This window comes from Phyllostomus discolor, chromosome 9 (assembly GCF_004126475.2).
Source record: "Phyllostomus discolor isolate MPI-MPIP mPhyDis1 chromosome 9, mPhyDis1.pri.v3, whole genome shotgun sequence".
In the NCBI taxonomy this organism is placed as follows: Eukaryota; Metazoa; Chordata; class Mammalia; order Chiroptera; family Phyllostomidae; genus Phyllostomus; species Phyllostomus discolor.
This window is the reverse complement of record NC_040911.2, coordinates 42,266,456-42,290,938: the sequence shown is the minus strand read 5'-3', so window position 1 is coordinate 42,290,938 and position 24,483 is coordinate 42,266,456. Positions and strand designations below refer to the sequence as shown.

The 24,483-nt window shown below is 37.6% G+C and overlaps 1 pseudogene; it reads right to left on the bottom strand.

Annotated features, from left to right (window-relative positions):
• Positions 1-19,692: 19,692 nt before the first annotated feature.
• LOC114506005 lies at positions 19,693-23,755 on the bottom strand (annotated as a pseudogene).
• Between the last annotated feature and the right edge of the window lie 728 nt (positions 23,756-24,483).

The following is a 24,483-nucleotide window of genomic DNA, read 5'->3' as shown; positions in this document are numbered from 1 at the left end:
AGTTGCTGTCCTTACCATGACTACAAAGCTTTCCATAAACTTTTATCCTGTTGAACCTCTTGGATTTCATCATCTCCCTCCCCATTTGCTCACACCTGGTCTCCTTGCTGTCCCTTGCACACACCAGGAGCTACTACCTTAGAACTTTAACTGTTGCTCTTCTCTGTGGAATTCTCATTCCCTCTACATTTGTATGGCTGACTTTCTCACTTCCTTCAGGTCTTTGCTTAAAAGTCACTTTCCCTGGTTACCTCATTTATAAATTTTATTTCTTCCTCCCATAATTTCTTTCCCTGCTTTATTTGTTTTTCCTTAGAAACTGTTTTACTGTCTCTTGCTGTAGAAGATAAACTCCATGAAGGCAGAAAATTTTGTCTATTTTATTTATTATATCTCTAGTGCCTTTAATACTTTTGTTCCAATGAAACGCTCAATGAATATTTGTTAAAATGAATGAATGAATGAATAAATAAATAAATAATAAATTGCCTTTTGTTACCTATTTTAAAATGATGGAGGAACAATGGAAGAGATAGACAGTGAGGTACAGTGGCGAAAGTGGTGGGCTTGGATCCTACTTCTACCTGTACTGCTAAGCAGCCATATAGGTTTGGGCCTGTTGCTTTACTCTGTAAGCCTAGATATCCTCATCTGCAAAATGAGGTGGTTAGTTGAGGTAGGTGGTTCCTAGAATCTCTTTCATCTCTGGTCTAATAAGGAAGATGTTTATATCAACAAATGCTTATGTTGTATTTCAGGCCAATTTAGAACTTTCTGTGATAGATAGTAAGGGTGCATTTTGAGGTTAGCTCCAACAGTCTCTGTCTTTAAGGAAGGACCAAAGCCAGGTGGGGATAGAAGGGAGGTAATTCCAGTGTTGGTCCTCAGCTCTCATCTAGCGTACACATACTGCCTTAACACATACCCTCACCAAGTTGACAACTTATTTTGAATTACTTGAAGTAATACTGATGCCATAATATCAATTTATATTTTTCCTAAGTATTTCCACATGCATTTATTGCCAGCACATCACCAGGCAGAAGATGAGTCAGGCTTATTAACATCTCCATTTATAGACACTAGAAGCAGAGAACCTGAGAATTATTAATTGGCATTGTCACAAAGGCTGGGGTTGTGGGGGAAGTGGCGGGGGGTAAATGCAGGCAACTGTACTTGAACAACAATAAAGCAATTTAAAAAATAAAAATAAAAAAGAAAGTTTGTAATAAGACAAGATCAAAATCACATTACAAGAAGTATTCTTTTTTGTTAATAGGGTGCTACCATAACATGTTAAGTTCTGAACTGGTAGCATTCTTGCCAAAATCTTTCAGTCTGGAGAGTAAAGTTGTATAGAAACACATAGATAGATGTTTCTGCAACTCACAGAGTACCAGAGATGCCACAAAATTTTGTTAGAGGCTTGGAGATTTTCAGTGTCATATGGGATTGAGATAACAAAGCTTCTTGACTCCCGGCTTTTAAGATAAATACCCTTTCCCCTCTCTACATTTAAATCATGCAACAATAGTGCTCCTACCCAGGCATTTTACCCTGTAGCAGTAAAATTCTGTTCTCTGAATTTCTGGTCAAAAAAAGCAAATATATGGAACAAAATGTGCCTCATTATTAAGCAACCCAAAAACCTCTTAAGCTGACAGTAGAAGTGAGCAATGGCAGATATAATTACAGATATTAACCAATATAGAATTTTTAAAGACAAGAATCCAAAATCCACTTTGGGGAACTGGGAAGTTTATCATGGCATAGAAAGAATATGTAAATTACAAAGACTTAGTTTTACAGGTTCAGTATTTAGAACACAATTGAATTAAAGTTCAGATATTTTTCTGAGACCAATTTAAAATAAGCCCATCCTGGTTAGATTTGGCTTCTGGTAAGATGGGGCTTAGAGACTGGGGAAAACCACGTAGGGTTCCAAGATCAAGTATGGTGAAACTACAAGGTTGAATCATGTCTCTTTTGCTGGAAAAGCTGGAAAGTGGGTTCTAAAAGCTGGACTCCTTAGTTGTACCTTTAAAATACCAGAGTTTTTGTTAACAACATCAAATATATCACAGTGAAGAGAAAGCTGAGAAATCTGAGTATAGAAAACATAATGTATGCAGTAGTGTCTGGCACCTTAACATAGGAAGTGCCAAGGGCACAATACCATGGGGAATCTTCTTGACAAGGGAACAGATTAAACTTTCCTTTTGGCCACAGCACTTGAGATACAGTGCAGCTGTCAGGGTGAGACTTCTGCTCATGAAGTTCATGTTAGAGCTGCCAAGACCAGTAGACAGATAAATGCCATTCCAAAAGTTAACAAGTAAAACAGGCTGCAAGCATTTTGCAAAGCATATTAGAATGAAACAAAGCTTCAGTAAAAATCAATAGGTAAAGAATAACTTTGAGTAACTTCATAAACCAAGACCGATCATACTGAAAGGAAGTAGCATCAATCCTAGGGCAGCATAGCAGAGATATTCACCAGATCTGGGGCCAAACAGGAAGATGGTCCCAGCTGAACCCACTGAGGTTGTGCTCTTAGTCATGCTAGCTATGTGTGCTGTTCAGTGTATTCAGAGGGACTGAAAATCAATTTCATAACCTCATTGCTTATTATTTATATTTGTATGTACTTTTTTTTTTTTTGTCTATGAGTATGGTTTGAGTCATTCCCCGTGAGTACTTCTGGACTAGTCATGGTCCTCAGCTAAAAGAACTCTTCTAGTGATTGTCATATTTAGGTACTTGGACTAGGTGAACCCTGAATATTCTTGATAATTGTCAAGATTCTGACATTTAGGAATGCTGTATTAGCAGGGCCAATACATGTTTCAGTAACAATTTATAGTTTACCATTCTTTTAGAGATACTGGTTAGATTCCTTCTTTCCCTATATTGCATCTGAATTTATATGCTCCAGAAAAATTGTAAACATGTTACAAAAGTATTTGTGAACATTTTTATAATTTTTTTGTTATTATAAAAGTGGTTTCCCAGAAGCTATAAGGTACAGCTTAATATGTATCTTTAGCACACACACACAGGAAAGAAAGTGAACTCTCTTGGGCAGGAGACCACGGTAATACACAAGTTCACATGCAAGAGAAGCTATCCACAAATCTTTTCTCTTTATCAAGACCTAACTAAAACTGACACCAAGTTAGTTCTTCTACCCAGGCGACTCAGTGTCCAGTGGGTAACACAAATCTGACTGTTATTTGTCAGCATAAAACCTTCAGTGCTTCCTTGTCACCTATGGGATGAAGCTTCAAGTCCATCCTAGAGCATACACAACATCCTCTTCTGCTGTCCAGGCTTCACATTTTGTCTTTAGTGGCAGCACACTGCTTCTGGGTCTTTGCACACACCACACTATTTCTTTCCTCCTTTCCTTGGTTTTATGCTCTGGAATAGCTTCATCTCATTTTCTTCTGACTTATTCATATGAAGACTGAGTTCAAGTGTCACCTCTTTCACCTTTAAGATAACGCCTCTACCCTGTTCTTCCCCACCTCTTTTAGGCCTTCTGGTCTCAACAGTTTGGGTGAGGTACCCCTTTGAGTTCCCGTGAGACTTAGTGAAGATTATTATAAAACATTTTATTTATTTATCTGTCTGTCTCCTTCAGTAGACTCCAAGTTTCTTGAAGTCAGAGGCTCTTTATTTTACTCAGCTTGTCTAGCTCAATGTTTGGTATATAGCAGCTGAAATAAATATTAACTATTACTTAATTGAAATAATATTGTCATTCAAAAATAGAAAACAATCTTAAGAAACCCAATAGAATTTGTTATGACAGGACACATGTTATAGTCCATTTTTGAAATCTAACAAGAATGATAACTTGTCTAATTGAATTTTTATCCACATGGGCTTGTTATCAAATTGGCATAAAAGCAGTGCAAAGAAATCAAGAAATAGAAGTCAGATGAATGAATTTTTCTTATATACCTCCTCAGGTTTTTGTTGCCTCAATGTCTTCTCGGGTCTTATAGGAATTGTGCTTACAGTTCATAGGACAGGCTAGAGAGCTGGGAGCTAATGGGCTCCTTGACTTTGACAGCAGGAGGCTGAGGAGCAGCCATCAGCACACAGGGTTTTATCTACCACCACAAGTGGCAATTCTGGCTTTGCCACAGGCACACACTTACCAGTGTGTCCTCAGGACAATAGCTGGCCTGGCCGAAGCTCAACCATCAACATATCTATTCAAATGTGGGTAGAATGTAGCCTCAGTGTGTCATCAAATTCCAGACCAAATAATATCTGAACAGAAATAATAATAAAAGTTCAGATTATAATTTCAGAGAATTTATTTGGATATTTTATTAATAAAAGCCATAAAAATATGAAGGAAGGCTTATAGATAGGATTTTCCACATGGTCTGAGAGAAGGAACATTTTGTATGTTAGGAAATGGTATTGTGCATTTGTCTTGTTTTTTCCCAAGGGGTGTGTGTGTGTGTGTGTGTGTTTGGTGACCTCTGGTTAAAAGTCTGTGTTTTTCAAATATATAAATCATCCCTTTTTGGATACTTAAAATATATTGGAGTGCATATTGTACATGATGCAGTGTGATTCATAGTGTCTCATTGGAATTATATAGGCTTTTACTGTTTTTAGGCACTTAATTCCAGTCTAGCCACTCACTAGACCATTAGTAATTCTATTTTGGACTTCTGGAAGGTTAGCAAGGTTGAGAAAAGTTAGCTGGAGAATTACACTACAGGATATCATGTGTATTTAAAAATCTGTGTCATGGTATATTGGAATGTCAAATCTCTTTCTCTGATATCCTACCAGTTTTATTTCCTGTTCCTTCCCAAAGAGTACCCTCTGCTCTACTGAGTTTCCTCTCCTCAGCCCCCACACTGTCCTGAGAACTTGCTGTGCTCATTTCTACCTGTGTCCCTTCCTCATGCTCTTTTCCTATAGCTGGGCTGTTCTTTCCCTTCCTGTTTTACATTATTTAAAGCCTGGGAATTCTTCAGGTTGCAGCATATTTACCCCATCTTCTACCAATCTTCTTCAAGTTCTTAAATATGTTTTTTCCCTCTTCTTTAACTATTTAACAATTGTTCATTTATTTAACTGTAACTCCTATAGTTATAATTATTAACTGTTTCAGGTGTATGTGTTGGCTTTAATAAATCTTCATAGTAACTCTCATCCATCCTTGAGATTCTGATTCTAGATGGTCCCCTTAACCAAATAGTGAGCTCTGTAGAAGGAGAGGTTCAATTTTTTTGAAACCCCATATACTGTCTAGAACAAAACAAAGTACATAGATGCCTAATAAGTATAGTATGAATTATTGAAAGAATTGAAATTGAGATCTTAAAAAATCTAATAAGATATCTACTTTGATGAAGAAGGCATAGGGAGGTGTTCAGAATGAAACCATTTGTACTCAACTAATAAAATTGGTATTGATATCTGCTTTTTTTTGCTAACTACCTATACATTATGCCCATTAAAAAAGAAAATGACTGATTAGATAGATTCACCAACTGAATTCTCATCAGCAGTTATGTGGAGGCTGAATTCTAAAACCTATAGCTTACATTAACTCATAGAACCATAAACCAACAATCTTAGACAAGTTATCCTCCTATATTTGATTTTGCTTATCTTCTCTTCTGAGGAATTTATCTGAGAAAGGATACAAAATCACAAGGGCACAAAGGCACGGCACAATAAAGAGAGAGCATCATCTGTCACAGAAGATGAAACAGGACAACTATTAATTTCTGACATTGGAAACTGACTCTATCTAGTTTTTGACATGTTTGAGGGTCACAGTAAATGGGCTTATTGGTTCCTTCTCTGACCTTTATCCTTTGTTAAGCCCACTGCTTCCAGGGAGGCTGAAATTCTTGTTAGAGAAAGATAGCACATTAGTTTAGGCTTAATGCTTAGATGTTATTTTTTATTAGGTCTTCTCTGTGCTTCCCATGGACTTCTTCCTCTAAACAGAGTGTCTCCATGCAGACATCTGAGTAGCTGAACAAATGCACTATCAGTGGCCAGCTTTTTCTTTTCAGGGTTTATTGTAAAGGAGTTGCCAGTGCAGGAGTATGTTACTTTGCATTGTTTCCCATCTTTTCAGCTCTACTTATGGTTTTCCTTACTCTTGCTCCCTGGGGATTGTATGTCCCCCAAAAGTCTTCAGAGCTTAATCCTGTCTCAGGCTGTTTTTCCAGGGAACTTTGGCAAGACAGTATAATAATGATTTGTTGATATGCTTGTCCCTTCTTGAAGACTGTAAACCCCTTGAAAGCAGGAATCGTGTCATACTTCTTGCTATATCTGCCTCAGTACCTGAAATAAAATAGACCCAAGTCTGTGTTCATGTAACAAACCTACATGAAAATATAGGAAATCATAGAATAAAAATGTGTTTAATCTTATTGAGTAATAACATCTCTTTTATATAGGAAATATAATGTGCTATTTGAATCATGGAGAAAGAAAGAAAAGTGAAGTTTTATTAAGCCTTTAGTTCAAAGCTCCTGTGGTATTTTTGCCATTTTGACAAAAATGAACCCTAAAAAATTCAAAATCTGTGCAATATATTTAAATATCTTATGATGTGGCTGTCTCTTAAAGTTAAAGGATAAATAAGTAATAAGTAATAAGCATCTAAGAGCTTTGACAGGAAATAAAGGCAGAAAGTCCATTATGTTTATAAAAAGCCTAAATAAGCCTAAATAAAGCCATATTGGAATAAAGCAAATATCAGCAACTTCTGTTGAATTTTCAATAAACCACAGGTGCCAAACATTCATCTCATTTAACAGTCCAACTTGAAGCTTGATGAGGATACCTTATTTTCCAAATTGGATTAACAATGGTGAAAAAAATCTGCCATTACAGATATGAGGATGGTGGGAAGATTGCAAACCCATGGCAATTTATGATTGAGAATATACCTTGATCATGAATGCTTTATTTTTGGGTGTAAAACCTGGTGTGAGCCCCATGTGACTGCATTTAAGCCTGGGAACAGATTAAACAATATGCTCATTATGGGAATTTACACCTCTAATCTGAACATTAACTTTAGCCTTTTAACTTTTATTTTAAGATTTATTTCAAAGTATTTAGAATGTGCATGAAAGTGTTTTAAATTTCAGAATCCCAAGTTTAAGCATTTCAGAAAATCTGACATTAGAGAAGTCCAGATGGGAAATAGGAAGAATGAAAGATTACAATTTTATTGAGCTAGAAGCTTTGCATGTATTATCTCACTGAATTTAGATGACAGTATCCGTAGGTATATTATTTCCATCACACACCTGAGGAACCAAGGCTCAGTCAGTTTTACTTTGAGGGCCACTCAGTGAGTAAGTGGTAGAGTTAGAATGTAAACCCAGGTCTACTGATATCAGAGTCCCTGCCCTATTGACTACATCAGGCTGCCTATTTATCATTAACTCTTGGCAAAATTTAAGTTCTTATTGTTTCTTATTAAATTCCCCATTATCATCTAAGGGACAGCTATCAATTTGCCAGCCTTTTACTCTCTGTCATTGGGTCTTGGTTTTAAAATAAACTGGACTGGCTTGGAGGATTAATCCAAAAGAGTGAGAAGTATGGTTTGGATACAGTGATATTCAGGGTTCTCCAGAGAAAGAGAACAAAATGAACCATCGTAGATACTGTAGTCTCTGTCATCACAAGACTTTACTAAACCACCAAAGTCTTCAGTGTCATCCTAAGCTTAATAATAAACGAGGGTGATAATTGAAGTCAGACCTTAAAATTCTGCCTCTTGTTTTTAACTTTAATTCTAGGTTTGATACCCATATTCATGTGATTTTTATTTTGATACAATAAAATGTAAAGAACTATAGACCAATAACTCAATGAAAAAGCTAAAGATACATTTTGCTTGGAAAATCTACCCAAGGTTATTCTACCTTTTGAATACCTGTTTTGTAAATGTATTGCTGTCAAAGTATTTTCTACCAATGGAATGTTTAGTCACTACTGATGACCAAAGTGCTTTGTTTTCTAGGATGGGAGATGTCTTGTATATTGGAAATGGTCTATATTTTGTAGAGTCTCACAAGCAAATAAACAATGAGGTGCTATTATTAAGTGTGTGTTTCTGTGTGTATTTAGATGTCTTGACATTGAGTCAAAAATCAAGGTAATATTTTTTCTTTTAACATACATTTTTTTTTTTACTCTTTTCATTTCTTCCTTTAGAAACTGCAAATATCATCATGCAGAAATTTCACTTTTTCAGTTTCCTGAGCTCATAGGTCACATTGTTTTTTTTTTCTGGAATCTCTACCTGGCTCAGTAACCAAGGCAACAAATCCCTGGTTAATGATTCACTAGAAATTCACTGTGGAGGTGGCTTATTAGTTTTTTTCCCAAGAGCTGGGATAAAAGGCTTGCTTGTGATTTTTTTCATCTACTTCTTCTTTCTCTCTTACTTGCAATACAGACAACCTCAGGTAAATTTCATTAAAATCAATAGACAAAAATATCCACTACTTTAAACTACTATTTTGAGACTTACAGTATTTGTATATGTAAATAGGAAACACTAATAGGTTTAAGAATATTTAATGACTTTTCTTTCAGTTTGCATTTTGACATGTGGATAAATATAAAAAATAATTTAAAGGTGGTGGTTTTATATACAGTCTTCCAGAAGTGAATCAGGAAGAATCAGAGAATCTGAATAGAATAATTATAATTAGTGAAATTGAAGTAGTAATAAAAAAAAATTCCCAACAACAAGCATCCTAGACTGAATGGCTTCACAAGTGAATTTTATCAAACATTCAGAGAAGAGCTGACACCTATTCTTCTCAAACTATTTCCAAAAATTCAAGAGTAGGGAACTTTCTCAAGTTTTTTATGAGGCCAGTATTATCTTAATTCAAAAACCAGATAAAGACACTACAAAGAAAGAAAATTATAGACCAATATCCCTGATAAGAATGAATGCAAAAATTCTTAACAAAATATTAGTAAACTGGATCCAGAAATACCTTAAAAAAACATAAACCATGATCAAATGAGATTTATTCTAGGGATGCAAGGTTGGTGCAATGTAAGTGGTACACTACATAAACAAAATAAAGGATAAAACCCACATAATCGCATCAATGAATGCAGAGAAAACATTTGATAAAATCTAGCACCTACTTATGATAAAAACTCTCAGCAAAGGGGGAACATACTTCCACTTAATAAAGGTCATATATGAAAAACCTATAGCCAATATTATACTAAATGGGCAACAACTAAAGACATTTTCCTTAAGATTGGGCCAAAGACAGGGATGTTCACTTTCACCACTGTTATTCAACATAGTATTGGAAGCCCTAGCCACAGCAATCAGACAAGAAGAAAAAATAAAAAGCATTCAAATTGGAAAGGAAGAAGTAAAACTGTCATTATTTGTAGATGATATAATACTGTATACAGAGAACCCTAAAGATTCCACCAAAAAAACTACTAGAACTGTAACTTAATTTAATAAATTAGTGGGATGCAAAATAAATATCCAGAAATCAGTTGCATCCATACTACCCAAAGCAATCTAAAGATTCAACACAATTCCTCTCAAGATACCAATGGCATATTTCACAGAACTGGACAAATATTCCAAAAATTTGTATGGAAACACAAAAGACACCAAATAGCCATAGTGATCTTGAGAAAGAAGAATGAAACTGGTGGTTACCACGTAGTGTGATATCAAACAATACTACAAAGTCATAGTAATCAAAACAGCATGGTACAGGCATAAAAACAGACATATAGATCAATGGAGCAGAATAGAGAGCCCCGCCTCTAAAACCCATGCTGTTACGGTCAGTTAATATTTGACAAAGGAGGCGAGAACATACAATGGTGTAAAGATAGCCTATGCAATAAATGGTGTTGGGAAAATTGAACATATACATGCAAAAAAAGAAACTGGACCATCCTCTTATGACATAAATAAGAAAAAACTTGAAATGGATTAAAGACTTAAATTTTAGACTCAAAATCATAATAATCATAGAAGAAAATACAGGCAGTAAAATCAGATATTTCACAAGTGATTTATTTTCTGATATATCTCCTTGGGCAAGGGAAATAAAAGAAAAAATAAATAAATGGGTCTAAGAAGTTTTTGCAGAGCATATAAACCATCAACAAAATGAAAAGACAACCTACTGAATGGAAGAATATATTTACCAATGATACATCTCATGAGGGGTTAATACCCTAAATTTGTAAAGGACTTATATTGTAAAACTCAACACCAAAAAGCAAACAATCCAATTAAAAAATAAGCAAAAGATCTGGATAGACAGTTCTCTAAAAAGGACATACAGATAACCAGTAGACATATGAAAAGATGCTCACCATCACTAATCACCAGAGAAATGCAAATCAAAACCTCACACCTGTCAAAATGGCTGTCATCAATTAATCATGCAAAAAACAAGTGCTGGGATGGATGTGGTAAAAAGAGAACCCTCTTGCACTGTTGGTGGGAATGCAGATTGTTGTAGCCACTGTGGAAAGCAGTATGAAGTTACTTTAAAAAATTAAAGATGAAACTACTTTTCAACCCAGGATCCCACTTCTGGGAATACACCCTAGAATCCCAAAACACCAATCAAAAAGAATATATGCACCCCTATGTTTGTAGCAGTGTTATTTATAGTAGCCACAATTTGGAAACAGCCCACGTGCCCATGGATAAAGTAGGTGAGTAGATAAAAAGCTATGATACACTTACACAATGGAATACTACCTGGCCGTATTAAAGAAGGAAATCTTACCTTTTGGGACAGCACGGATGGATTTGGAGAGTATTATGCCAATGAAATAAGCCAGTCAGAGAAAGACAAATGTCATGATTTCACTTATATGTGGAATCTAAAGAACAAAATAAACTAACAAACAAAATAGAAACAAACTTACAGATAGAGAGAACAGTCTGACAGCTATCATAGGGGAGAGGGTACGGCGGTGGGGGGGGGGGAGCTGGGTAAAAAAGGTGAAGGAATTAAGCCTATAAGAACCCTTTATACAGACAATGGTATGGTGATTACCAGAGGGAAAAAGGTAGAGGGAGTGGGAGATGGTAAAGGGAGGATAAATGGTGATGGAAGTGATAGGTGACTCAAGACTTGGAAAATTTTAGCTCAGGGTAAAAAGTTGTAAGTCTAGCAAGTAATGTGTATGTTAAGCTTTTGTTTTAGAAACTACAGATTAGGCCCATCCTGGCTCCTGGGAAAAGCAGCTGATCTCCTGGGGCACTGGGTAGAGATTACCGCCTGGGGACAAGTTGGAGGCATCTGGGCCTTTCTTGTGACAACCCACCCCCCACTTGGGAACAGCTAACTGCTGAGAACAGGAAGGCTGCCATTTGCTCATCTAATCCTCCCTGAATTTCAAAGCCCTCACCGCACCTTGTTTGTCCTCCCCCACCTCCTTGTAAAAGATCTGGCCAGGAAAGAGAAGATAAGACGGTTTGTTAGGGTATGAACTCTCCATCTTCTCGGATCTCAGGCCATCTGAATAAAGCACCTATAAAAGATTCAATCACTGTCATTGCTTATTGGATTTGGTAGTGACAGGCAGCCCAGACACTGGTGTCTTTTCCGGTTACAGGAGGAAACTTGACTAGGGATGGATAGAATACAATACACAGATGATGTATTATAAAACTGTATACCTGAAACTTATGTAATTTTAACCATTGTCACCCCAATTAATTCAAGAAACAAGTCAACTTTATGAAAATCATTAAATGTAAGAAGAAACTGACAAGAGGCCAATACAAACAAACAAAAAACTAAACTAAAAAACTCCTTGGTGTTGCTTAAAAATATTTTACAGTATGCAAAATAGAGTTTTAATGGATGAATAATTCCAAATGTATTTCTGGAAAATGATTTTTTTTCTATCAAAATATTACAAGGGAAGCAAGAGGGGGAAGAAATGATAGAATGACATTTCACATGTTTCTCAAGTGTTTACAAAAGAGAAAAAGGCTGACATTGGTGAACATAGTTACCTTTCTTGAAAGTGCTAAAAGGAATGAACCTCTTAAGGAAGGCACCTAGGCACAGAGAAGACATTAACTACGGACTTTTAACATATTTCTCTTTGGAGCTTTTAGTGCTGTGTTAAAAAAGGTAAAAATAACTAAAATCATGAGTCAAGAACTGTTAACTCAAGGAAATATTTCAGAACCTCCAATAACAATTGGAGACAACTAATACAAAGAATTGGTCTTTAAATTGATGGGAGGTAGTTATCTATTGTGTTTTGGTTGTTCATTTATCAAAAAACTGATAATTAAAAGATTATATGATTTTTGAGCTTTAGAAAAACATAGTGACAGACACAGAAAGTCTAAATACACTACTAGCATATCATTTATTTTTATGTTGCACATACTTGGAAATTGTCTCACAAAGAAAAAATAAGAATTTCATTTGATAGTTTTGTAGAATATGTTTGCCATTAAGGGACACCGTGGCAGAATAACACAGACTCTCAAAGAGGATTACTATTCTGACTAAACTTATCACTAGGAAAGATAATAAATCACCTGGAAGTCAAAAGTGGGTGCTATACTACCACAGGTGGCTGTAGACTGGTTTTGTCTTACCTTGTCTATGTACCTCCTACCACAATTTTGTCTGGAGTTTACTGTGCATTTCTTCTTGGCCTGCAAGCTTTGGGTTGAAACTACCTTTACCCCTGGGCTCCAGAATTGGAGCCCTTACCTAAGCTAAGTCAGTCAATGCCACCAATTTGGTTTCAAACAAGAAGACTGAATATAAACTTGTTTTCATGTGTTGGTTATGGGAACCTGAAATTGCAGGGACCACTGAAGCCCAAGAATGGACTTAACTCAGAGGAAACAAAGAAAGTAGGTGATTTCATATGAGTTCTGAATAAAGTCATTCCCGAAGTCACTACTTAGTGTAAACTTTTCTTTTACATGAATAGTAAAAACATTTTGGTATACTCCAATTTAAGATATTTCCCCCTTACTTCCAACTGAAAGATTTCTAAAACACTGGAACTCTTTAACCTATCTATAGGTGTAGAACCTCCAGAGGCCTGTATCTTGGTTAGGAGATAAAGAATAATAGCAAAAAACCCCAAAGAACTATTAGGATATATGCTCTGCTATTCTGATTTAGTCAATGCACAAAGGATACACAGGAGGGAGGAGATAAGGATTAGTCATGAGAAGGCTTTCATAAGGAATTAGGCAGCATAGTAAAAAAGGAAAACAACTAGGCTAACTGCCGACATTGTGCATGAGCAAAAATTTAAGTGCTTACGATGGCAGATAGTTTGGAAATTTTGAAAATTTCTTGTAGTTTATTCCACTGTGGTTGTCTACACTGCTCAACATTTGAGTGAACAGATACTAGTAAGAATTGCTTCAGTTTTTGGAGCAAAAACTGAAGCACCTTGTTGTTACCAAGGTAACAACTGAGAGAATATTTTAAATGCCTTCATAGCAGATGTGAACAACATTTTTCACTACTAACGTGATTCTTCTCAAAAAGAAATAATGAATGTTCTGGTTTTAGCCGCTTGCAAGCGGTTCTTTGCTTTACAGACTTTGTCTTTGCCTTGTGAGACCATAGAAGAGACCTGCTATTCAGTAATAAGAAATATGTGTTTTCCAATTACTTTGTTCCTATTACTGAAAGGTAATGCTGGAATAAAGTTGCAGGTCATTTGGAAATGATGCTCTGATATTTTCATGCATGAGTGGAGGTTGAGTACATCTTTGTTTTAAATTGAATAGGTGAGGCATAGGACACTGGGGTCAGCAAGTTAATTAGGAAAGAATAGAGAGTCTGCTTACTGAAATATTGAGAGTATAAAGGATCCTAACATTAGTAATCTTCAGTGAAGGAAGAGTTGGATGGATTTTTTTAGTGATGTTAATAAAAATCAGGAAAACATACTTTTGAGAGAGCATTGGACACAGTAGATTAATTATAGAATGTAAGTCTGAAAAGCTGAATCTGGCGTGAGAATGAATGCATTGAACAGTATCAAATAAACTAGTAGGTCTATCTTGTTCATGTCAAATAGTAGATCTACTTTATTCCTGATGACATTGTAATTAAATATTTATCTCAATAAAATTATATGCAGAACTGAAAAAATAGAGAAGAGGTTATGGAAAAATAGTGAACAAAGTAGCAATTTTTCAGGAAAGTAAATTTATTATGTATCAATTATATTTATTTCTCCTGTGGAAAAAAACCTCAGAGAACATCTTGGCTATTTAGAGTACTTTAGAATAGAGCAGATAACTGTAAATCAAGCCTGTGAAATTTCAATTTAAGGTAAATGGAAATGTGATATTATACAAAGTTTACAGGGCAGGATGCTGAAGTCTTTTTTTTTTTTTTTACAGCTGTCAGGAAAAAGTACCAAAATAATGAAATATCTTCCTTTTTTTCCATAAGTGATTCTCAGAAAATAAACAAAAAAAACCCAGATATTATCCTGATGTTTTGTGTTATAGAACACAAAGCAGTGGTTATTACAGACATGATATGTCACAGCTGAAGAACTGAATCAACAGATTGTCAAACAAGCTCAGTCCCATGGCCTCATGCATGTCTAAGGACTTTACCAGCAAGCTCTTATTTAAGCCCTGAAATGGAAACAAATAAGCAAACACAGCTTTATACAGCAGCACAATTCCCAATCTCAGTGAGAGAGACACAGAGAGAGAGAGAGAGAGAGAGAGAGAGAGAGAGAGAGAGAGAGAGAGAGAGAGTCTGGAATAGACTGGAAGCCACTTTGGCCTTTCTGAGGTAGATTAGATGCTTCTTTTGATTACTGTTATTACCCTTTTCTGATAATTGAACATGTATGATCATTAAACCCACTGGGAAATAAATATTATTATGAAACTAATAAGAGAATTTCTTAATGGGTTGAGGAGTTAAATGCTTTTCAAAGATATTGTGTTTTAAGGTAACATGAAAGTCTTGACTGTGAAAAACTTTTAAACAGGGATACTAAAAAATACTATGTAGTATTTAAAATACTCATTTAAGTATTTAAAGTACTTATGTCTTTGCATATACTGAATCTGTAATCTATTTTTTGTCTTTGGCCTACTACATGGTAGACTTGCTACTAGTGCTTCCTCCTCCAGTTCATTTTCCATGTTGCAGCCTGGGTAGTCCTTACAAAATGAAGATTCTCTGTGTCCACTTGTCCTTCCCCAGTATCTCCTTTGAGACTATGGCAACCATGTGAATGCACCTCACAGATGTCCAACTATAGGGTGCATAATTGACCTTGGGACTCAGCTGCTACACACTTTTAAAATATCAATTTTGAATTTATTCTTGAATATGGTGTAAGAAGGTGGCCTAGTTTCATTTTTTTTGCATGTTATCTGTCTATTTTTCCCAATACTATTTTTTGAATAGACTGTCTTTATTCCACTGTATGTTCTTGCCTTCTTTGTCATATATTAACTGAGCATGTAGTCATGGGTTTATATCTGGGCTCTCTATTCTGTTCCATTGATTTATGTCTGTGTTTATGCCAGTACTATGCTATTTAGATTACTATGGCCTTGTAGTATAGTTTGATATTAAGTAGTATCAAACTATACACCACCAACTTTGTTATCTTTCTCAAGATTTCTATGTTTGAGATCTTTTGTGGTTCCACCTAAATATTTTTATTATTTGTTATAGTTCTATAAAAAATGTCATAGAACATTGGTATTTTGATAGGAGTTGCATTGAATCTATAGATTGTTGTGGGTAGTAAGGACAATATAATGATGTTAATTCTTCCTATCTATGAGCATGGTATATGCCACCATTTACTTGTTCCTTTTTTAATTTCTTTCTTCAATGTCTTGTAATTTTCCATGTACAGCTCTTTTAACACCTAAATTTATTCCTAGGTATTTATTTATTTATTTATTTATTTTTAAGATTTTATTTATTTATTTTTAGAGAGGGAAGGGAGGGGGAGAGAGAGAGAGAGAGAGAGAGAGAGAGAGAGAGAGAGAGAGAGAAACATCAATGTGCGGTTGCTGGGGGTTATGGCCTGCAACCCAGGCATGTACCCTGGCTGGGAATCGAACCTGGGACACTTTGGTTCCCAGCCCGCGCTCAATCCACTGAGCCATGCCAGCCAGGGCTCCTAGGTATTTATTTTTGATGCAGTTGTAAGTGGGATTGTTTTGTTAGTTTCCCTTTCTCATAGTTCAATATTGGTATATAAAAATGTAATTGATTTCTGAATATTTATTTTGTACACTACTTAGTTCATTTATTAGTTCTATTAGTTATGGGGGAATCTTTAGGGTTCTCTGTATACAGTATCATGTTATCAGCAAATAATGACAGTTTTACTTCTTCCTTTCCAACTTGGATGCCTTTATTTTTTGTTGTCTGACTGCTGTGGCTTGGACTTCCAGTACTTTGTTGAATAGGAGTGGTAAAAGAGGATATCCCTGTCTTGTTCCTGATCTTAAGGAAAATGCCTTTAATTTTGCCCATTTGGTATGATATTGATTGTGGGTTTGTCATGTATGGTTTTTATTGTGTTTAGGTATTTTCCCTCTGTTCCCACTTTGCTGAGAGTTTTCGTTATAAATGGTTCTGGATTTTATCAAATGCTCTTTCTGCATCTATTAATATCATCATGTGGTGCCAGTAATAGCTGAGTCCTGCCAATTCCAGTCCCACAAAATTTCAAAACATGCAGAGGGAGGGCTGAGGTAGGGCTGGCGCACTGAGGAGTTGGAGAGTGAGCTCTGTAGCACAGTAGAATGCAGATTGCTGATGGGTGAGCATGGAATTTCAAATGGACATTATGGCGTTAGCATTGTCTGTGATGATCCACGCACTTTCTGAAATGGCTGTAAGGTGGAGAGCCTAACTTTGACCTCAGGATCCTCTTTGATGAGAAATTCCTTACCCAAATGCACAGTGTCCTCTGGCTGGCAGGCCCTCCCTTGCATGGCCACAGACATAATATCGCAGGGTTTCCTCAAGCAGGCTGGGCCAGGGTGGAGTTCAGTCACACACACACACAAATATCAGGGTTGCCATTAAATCAATGCTATTGTGGTAACACTGGCCAGATTTTTACATAAAAGCTTGGCCTCTCTTTTCACAGCTTTTTTTTTTTGTTTTTGGAGGGGAGTGATAGTGGTGGTAATGATGATGATGGTGGTGGTGGTAGTATTTGTTTGTTTTCAAAAAATTAAAAAAAGAATGTTATAAATTCAAAACAGAATTGAATGAACTCCCACACCAGGCAGTGCAACATGGGATAAAAGAAGCCATGAGACTGGACAGAGCTGTCTCTTCTCTTCTGTGGAGGATCTGGGCCTGGGGAAGTGAGTGAATGAGAGAGAAACTGAATTCAAGAAAGTGGGAGTGGCAAGAGCAGGGGAAGAAAGGGAACCACAACCTTTTACTTTAAACCTTAAGGTCTAAATGTAAATCGAAAATTTTGAATAAATTTGGACAAGAAAAGAAACCATTATTTTAGAGTAGATTGAAGCTGTGGTTTTAAAAACAAATAAACTGAACTAGAACATCTTAAATTTTTTAAAGTACATTTTATTGATTATGCTGTTACAGTTGTCTCAATTTTTTTCCCTTTGCCCCCCTCCACCCGGTGCCCTCCTTCCCTCCATAATCCCCCCTTAGTTTATGTCCATGGGTCATACGTGTAACTTCTTTGGCTTCTCCCTTTCCTATATTATTCTTAACATCCCCCTGTCTATTTTGGTCCTACCATTATGCTTCTGGATCCTTGAAACGTTTCCTCCTTTCTCCCCCTTCCTCCTCCCAGCTGATAACCCTCCAAATGATCACCATACCTATGATTCTGTTCCTGTTCCAGTTGTTTGCTTAGTTTGTTTTTGTTTTTAACTTTTAGATTCAGTCGTTGATAGTTATGAGTTTGTTGTCATTTTCATGTTGATAGTTTTGATCTTCTTCTTTTACTTAAATAAATCCCTTTAACATTTCATGCAATAACGACTTAGCGATGATAAATTCCTTTGGCTTTACCTTCTCTAGGAAGCAGTTTACCTGCCCTTCCATTCTATATGATAACTTTGCTGGATAGAGTGATCTTAGTTGTAGGTACTTGATTTTCATCACTTTGAGTATTTCTTGCCAGACCCTTCTTTCGAGAAATTAGTTGACAGTCTTATGGAAACCCCTTTGTAGGTAACTGTCTCCTTTTCTCTTGCTGCTTTTAAGATTCTCTTTTTTCTTTAACCCTTGGCATTTTAATTATGATGTATCTTGGTATGGTCCTCTTTGGGTCCAAGTTGATAGGGACTCTGTGCTTCTCAGATGTGCATGTCTATTTCCTTCACAAAATTAGGGAAGTTTTCTTTCATTATTTTTCCAACTAGATTTCCAATTCCTTGCCCTTTCTTTTCTACTTCTGGCATACCTATTATGCAAATGTTGGACCTTTTGAAGTTGTCCCAGAGGCTGCTTATACTACCCTCATGTTTTTGGATTCTTTTTTCTTTTTGTTGTTCTGATTGGTTATTTTTTTTGCTTCCTCATGTTCCAAATCATTGATTTGATTTTTGGCTTCATCTACTCTACTTTTGTTTCCTTGTAAATTGTTCTTTATTCTAATTAGTGACTCCTTCATTTCTGAGTTGATCCTTTTTATGCTCCTGAGGTCCTCACTAAGTTCCTTGAGCATCCTTATAACCAGTGTTTTGAACTCTGCATCTGATAGTTTGCTTATCTTTTCATTTAGTTCTTTTTCTGGAGTTTTGATCTGTTCTTTCATTTGGGCCATGCTTCTTTACCTCCTCATTTTGGCAGCTCCCTGTGTTTATTTCTGTGCATTAGGTAGAGTTGCTTTGACTCCATGTCTTGTAGTGTGACCTAATGTAGTAGGTGTCCTGTAGGGTCCAGTGACACAGCCTCCCCTATTACCCAAACTGGGTATTCTAGGTGTGCCCTTTGAGTGGGCTGAGAGTACACCCGCATCATGTAATTGAGCCTTGGTTGCTGTTAGCAGATCAATGGGAGGGATTTGCCCAGGCCAGTCAGCTGCAAGGACTGGCTGTGATCAATAACCACCAACCTCTGCCCTCTGTGGAGGATCAGCTATGCAGGGCCAGGGTGGTGGTTCTCCAAAGTGGTCTGTAGCTAGCTGTTCACTGGGTGCACTGGCCCTAGGGTTTCCCAGGTGGTGTAGGCCAAGGTCAGCCCCCACCTGTTTTTTGCCTGGAGTTACCCTTCCTGAGCTGTAAAGCAATCTGAGAATGCTGCTACTTGTGCTGCGCTTAGAGATTTTCAGGTGAAGCCAATCTGTGAAACTAATTTTGCTGCTGCTAGTGCCCAGCCCGGAGCTCAGCGAGGCCAGCTGTTGCTTGTTTGATAGGATTTAAGAAGCTGTGGAGCACAAGCCTAGATCAGTTATTCAAATGGAAAAGAAGCTTGGGTGGGTCAGTAAATTGGGTGGGGTGGAGTCTCTGGGGATATCTAAGGTGGGTCAAACAGTGTTAGCTAGGTTGATGGAGTCTCAAATATGGCACCAGCCTTTTAGCTCCATGGCTGTGCGAGGATGAGGAGGAGGGCTCAGAAAAGGGAACAGTGAATGCACTGTTCACATTGCTGGAATAAATTGAGGCAGATTTTAGTCCACATGTTGCTTTTTCCCATATTTCTTTTTAAACTCTTCATCATTCTTATGGAATTTTTTTATGGACCTTAGAGTATTCTTCAGTTAGGTCACTCCAAAGGTGGTTCTTGGGTTGGGGATCATTCACCAGTGCTGTGAGGGACTGGATTATTTGGTTGTTTTTTGTTGCTAGCTTTCATTTTTCAGCACCAATTACTGGCAGACATACTTCCTCTCTTTTAAATGTGACCTCTGGTGGTTTGAATGGGTATATTGTTGGAAAGGTGATTTCAGCTCTGAAGGTCCTCTTATCACATGGAGTGTTGTCAGGAGTAATGAGCCCTTGCGAAGTCAATAAATTGGCTTCATTAACCCCGGGTGGTATAGAAGTTTTTCATTCCACATTTGTGGATTTCTTCAAGGTCCTTTATAAGCTTTCTGTGGGCCTCTGTCTTAGTTCCTGTGCTGCTGCTTTCCCGGCGTTCATTGTGGCCCTTCCAATGACCATTTTAATTATGGTGTTTCTTGGGGTGGGCTTCCTTGGTTTAACCTTGTTTGAAACTCTCTGCACTTCCTGGACTTGTGTGTGTCTTTTTCCTTCACCCAGGTTAGGGAAGTTTTTGGTCATTATTTCTTTAGATATATTCTTGATTTCTTGTTCTCTGCCTTCTCTTTCTGGTACTTCCATGGTGCAAATGTTGTTACTCTTTATGTTGTCCCAAAGGTCCCTTAAACTATTTTAATTAAAAAAAATTATTATTATTTTGCTGCTCTGATTAGGTGATTTTTCTACCTTGTCTTCCAAATCATTGATCTGATTTTCTGCTTCATCCAACTTAGTGTTCATTCCTTGTAGTGTATTCTTTATTTCTTATTTTTTATGGTTTCTATGTCCTTTTTCATGCTGTTTTAGTTCTAAGTTCCCTGAGCATCCTTTTAGCCATTTTTGAACTCTGTATCTGATAAAATTGCTTATATCCATTTCATTTAGTTCTTTTTGTGGAAATTTCTCCTGTTCTTTCATTTGGAGCATGTGTCTTTGTCTCCTTGCTTTGGCCTACTCTTTGTGTTTGTTTCTATGTATTAGATAGATCTACTATGACTCCCAGTCTTGGTAGTGTGGCCTTATGTAGCAGGCGTCTTGTGGGACTCAGTGGTGCAGTCTGCTTGGTCATCAGAGCTGTGTCTCCAGGAATGTCTTGTGTTTGGGTTATGTAAGCCTTCCTTTTATAATTGTGTCTTGATTCTATTGGTCTGTTCATGAGAGTGTTCAATCCACAGGCTAGATGACTATGAGGATTGAACCTGGCCACAGTGTATGAGCTGCTGTGCAGGTGCTGACCATGTAAAGCAAAAACTTGCCTAAATAGGGTCTGATGTCTGCCTAGATCTGCCATTGGATATGCTTCTTGTGAAGCTAAATGGATCCTGCTCTGATGTTGTCAGAAGCTGGTCACTGAGTGTAATTTTCAGGGGCCTCCTGGGAGGCACTCTGGGGCAGTCAATCCCAGATACTGCCTGTGACGGGGCCGGACAACCTATCTGGAGCTACAAAGCAATTCACAGTTTGTGGCTGCCTCTGTGGGGCCAGGGTGTGTGTGGGAAGGACCAGACTGTGAACCAAGCCTGGGTTCCATCAACACTGACCCCAGGGGTAGTTCAGAAAAGGCCCAAGGCACCCTGATTCTGCCTCTGCCTACCTTTGCCTGTGTGTTGCCTCTTAGACGCAGTCACTGGAAGAGCCTCTGGTGATACGTCAATTGCATGAAATAGATTCTCAGTGAGTCACCAGGTAGGGAGAGCGGTGTTCACCAGATTGACGCCAGTTCAAACTCAGTGCCAGTGCTGGGTTTGAGGTCACTCAGCGAATGTCCCAGGGTTTATTAAATCTACCTGCCACTCACTGGATGCTCGCACACTTTGTGGTTGGGTGGGGTCTCTAGGAGTTGTCAGGCTGAGGCCATCAGAGTTTATCAGACCCAAACAGACCAAGATTTGGCCATGTGAAGGGAGGGTTCTGTACTGGTCAGGTATGCAAATAAAAAATGGACCCTGTTTTAGAGCCACACAACTCAGCCTGTTTCAGATTCTGCCAGGAACTTGATCTCAGCAGGACAGGGATGCCAGGAGTAGAAAGGACGTGCCTGTGGGTCTCCTGTGAGGAGAAGGGGCTGGTCAGTCTGTGGGAAATGAGGGGAGTGGCCCTGACCCCAGAGCCACACAACTCAGTCTGTCCAGGATTCTGCCCAGACCTTGGCAGGGCAGAGTCTCTAGGAGCTGGGAGTGTGGGGTCCTTGAGAGCCTGGAGAGTGGGGCTAGCAGATCTCCCATGAGGGGGTAGTGCCAGTCAGGTTCACAAGAAAGTGGGGGTAATAACTTTTGCACTAAAGTCAGAAAACTCAGTCACTGATATCCCCTGAGTTTTCTGAGACCGCTACACTCCAGCCCAGGCAGCTGACTCAGTAGGGTCAGGTACAAGGGTTAGGTACAAGGAGTCCAGAAGGGGGGGCCATTGCAGTCCCCCAGCTGATACCATTTGGAGGGGAGTGCTCCTCCCAAGAAGTATGGCATCTGTGGTTTGAGAGAGTGACTCAGCACAGGTATCCTGGTACCTTTTCCTTCAGCTCTCTCCCCAGAGCACAAACCTCCATGTCTTCTCATATGACTCAACTCCGTTCCACCTTTCCTCTGCTAGGGCCCAGGATGAGTGGTGGAGAATGAGATTTTGAGTCCTGGTCCTTTAAGAGGGCACCTGTATCCCAAGCAGACTCTGGTGTCTCCCTTGTGGACAGGCTCCCCATTGATTTGCATAGTCAGATGTTGTGTGGACACCTCTTCCCATCTCTGGTGCTCTTGCCTCTAGGGTCTCACATAGGGTTGAGACTTCAAGCTCCTCAGTGTGAATCTTTGCAGCTGAGATATCCTTACAGATTCTTAGTTGCTTCAGCAGGAGCAGGGCCATCCCTTTTCACCATTCCATTCTTCCTACCAGTCTCAATGTAGCTTCTGCAAATCCTTGCTTTATAAGACTTTTTTTCAGCTAGCCATCAGTTGTATTCAGGTTGATTGTTCTATATTTTAGTTGTTATGGACCAGTTTGGTCTTGGGAGGAGATGAATGTACATTCCAGTTACTCCACTGACATCTTGAATCCTCCTCTTTGTCAGGAGATGTTTGATTATTGATTCAGTTTCCTAATAGTTATAGGTCTATTTGCTTTTTTATGTCATTGTGATTTAGCCTTGGTAGATTTTGTTTTTCTAGGAATTTGTTTGTTTCATCTAGTTTATCCAATTTTTGATGTGCATTTGCTCATAGTATCCCTTGTAATTCTTTTTATTTTTCTGGAATCAATAGTAATGAATACATGTTCCCTATATTTGGAGGAAAGGGTTCTTATTGCTTACTCCATCTCCCACAAGCTGTGTGCAGGGTGGTCCAGGAGCAAGTGCACAGCTGCCTCCCATGGGAAGGAGGATGGGAGTGGGTAGCTTCTGTAAAAGTAAGAGATGAAATTGAAATGGACTGAAATTGATTTCAACTCACTGTCCAAGTCTTCCTCCTAAAGTGACAGTCTTCAATAGGCTCTAGAATTTAAAAATAGTTACATTATTTGATTCTGCCAGTGTAATTTTTATCTGGGTGTGGTTTAGATTCTTGGTGCTTCCTACTCCATTATATTTCCCAAATCATCCCCAAATGAAATTTTTGACATGCTCTTATCTAGACTAGTTGCTCTGTAGGCCTTCTGCAAAGCTAATACTTTAGCTCTCTCCTCTCTGTCATTATGGGAATTTTTTCCAAGTTCTGGTTGATTGGATCCCTTTCTTAACGCCCCATGTCTTCATCTTTCGTGGTTTACTCATCCAGTGGTTTCTTGAATAGAAATAATTAGTAGACAAATTTTTGAGATGTTTGAAAATGCCTTTATTCTCAACTCATCCTTCATTGATATATTGATTAGATACAGAATTCTAGGTTGCAAATAATTTTATCTTACAATTTTGAAGACACTGTCGACCAAGCTTCCAGTGTTGCTATTGAGAAGTGTGATCCAATTTGATTCTTGATCCTTCATGTGTAAACTGATTTTCATTAACTTCTGGAAGTTTAAGAGCAGTCTCTGTCTCAGAATTCTCATATTTTCTGGTGATGTGCCTTAGAGTAGGTTTATTTTTTATCCACTGTTATGGGTTCTCATGAATTCTTTCAATGTGAAAACATATCCTTCAATTTTGGAAAATTTTCTACTTTCTCTGTTCATTCTTTTTGGAAAGAGGTCTGTTGGACCTCTGGGCTTAGCTTTTAATATTCTTATCTTTTCATTCCTATTTTTCATGTCTTTGTCTTTTTGTTTTACTTACTGAGAGATATCCTTGTCTTCCTCATCTTTATCAGTGAATCATTCTATTGAGTTTTCATTCCTACTATAATTTAAAATTTCTCAAAGCTCCTTTGTTTTATTTTCTGAAAGTTACTTCCCTGCAATATTATGCTCATGCTTCATTCATGTAAAAATCTCATTTCTTTTAAAATTGATGATGAAATTTAAAAATGTTTTTTTAACCTTGAATGGGATTTACATCCTTCAACTTTTTAAAATCTTTTTTTGTTTTGTCTGTCTCCTAAAACTAAGAATCCTATTTCCAATTTCTATTGGTTCTTGGCTGTGAATTAATATTTAAGTGTGGTCCACTATGAAGCTGATTACATGTGTAGGCATGTTGATCATGGACTCCACAACAGGCTGGGCTTATTTGGCTGTTCCACTGATGAATTACTCAATTATTAATATCTTAATTTATT